The 1,750-nt window shown below is 36.2% G+C and overlaps 1 pseudogene; it reads left to right on the top strand.

The window, feature by feature from the left end:
- LOC101660897 overlaps positions 1 to 1,750 on the top strand; it is a 22,905-nt pseudogene that overhangs the window by 15,129 nt on the left and 6,026 nt on the right.

A 1,750-nucleotide genomic window follows, 5' to 3' on the forward strand; every position in this document is an offset into this window, starting at 1 on the left:
CTCTGGTCTAGCCAGACTTGCAAGGTCGAATTCGAGTCATGGTAGTGGGAGCGGGGAGGAAACATTTAGGAACTAGAGGAAAGTTGTATTTTTTCATCGTTGTTACATCACACCCTGACTGCAGTGTACTTTTTGATGATGAATATGACACCAGTATTCTTGAATTTGTCAATCTCAGCCTTATGAACCACTTGATTATTTAATTAAAAATAGCCAGTACCAGTCTATTTAAGTTTAAAAAGCCATATACCATCAATATTTAAACATTCCATTTTGTTTTGACAACTTGCAATTTTACCCGATATTCCTTCATTTATTCCATCTTCCAATTATTAGAGGATGTTTGCATATATTTTTTCTCATTTTCAGTCATGACATGTCAACCACTTAAGGTCCCAAAAGCTCTCCTCCATCCACATTGTCCCTGTTGACTGTACTTTGAGGATTTAGTACTTGTTCAGTGTTATTTCATTGCCATTAAACCTGAGGGGTTCATGTTCCAGAAGTAGATCACCAGGTCTCCCTCCCAGTCCCTATTTCTGGAGATTCCACTAAGACCTGGGCACCATGGGTGATCCTGCTTGTATTTGAAGCACTGGCTGGCATTGCTTCTGGCATCACAGCAACATGCAAGCCACCACAGGACAACACTGAAAGATGGGTGGTGTAAGCTAGAATACAGGCTCCATAAACCTAGAGAATGTGTTTGTGTACCATAATACCTTTCATATATACCTGTAAAAATGGTTTTCTCCCAAGTAGAACATTCTGCATTTTTCACATTCTCAACTTTATGTAATACTTAGTTGTCTCTCAGTAACGATTGATGGAATGAAGACATCTGTCATCTACCAACTGAAATTAGCAAGCCTTGCCACCCCTTTGGTCTATTAGTCTCAATGTCTTGTTTGTATTACATTTGTTGTATATTTTCATGGCCTTATTTAAGCAAATACCAAATCTGTGTTCATTCATTACTTTCATGTTCAACGTTGTTTCTATAATAGCTGTTTTTTATAATTTGGATTGTTTACATGATTGTATTTCTTCCCATGGGATAAACTTTAAGCATAGTGTTTTATTTACATTTCATATAAGAGGGTTGCCACTAAATATTTACCTTGTATCAATGCATATTTTAAGAGGTCCATTATAAATCAAGATAATGGAAAGATTCAATGTTCTCTTCTTTTCTAGGAATCCAGACAGATGGTGATCATTTGCTCGAACACTTGCAACATGAAAGATTCATGAACAGAACGGAACAGTGCTATAAATTCAATACATTGGAAATTGTTTCTCAGCACAAAAATAATTTTCCTCTCAAGGAAAATTATGAGATGTTTGGCTTTCATGAAGAAATTGTAAAATCAGATTTAATCATTCTGAAATTAAATCAGAACAGAAGCAACAAAATAAAGAAGTCAGTTGTGCTCAATGGAGATGAGAAAGCTTTTCTCCATGTTGAACAAGAGCAATTTTGTACTGACATGAAATTCCCTGAGTGTGAACAATCCGGGCGCATGAAGTCACAGTGGGTTCAGCATCAGGAATCTGATGAAATTGAGAAACCACACACAGGTGATAAGCAAAGATTCACTGAGGAATCTTTGCTCTGTGAGCACCAGACCATTGATAAACTAGATAAGACCTATGAATGCAGTCATTGTGGGCAAAAATTCGATAAAATGTTCAAACTCAATGAACATTATCAAAAAGCTCATAAAGGACAAAAACTATATAAATGCTT

This window comes from Echinops telfairi, unplaced genomic scaffold, assembly GCF_000313985.2.
Source record: "Echinops telfairi isolate 266 unplaced genomic scaffold, ASM31398v2 ScPeMD7_7405;HRSCAF=8443, whole genome shotgun sequence".
In the NCBI taxonomy this organism is placed as follows: domain Eukaryota; kingdom Metazoa; phylum Chordata; class Mammalia; order Afrosoricida; family Tenrecidae; genus Echinops; species Echinops telfairi.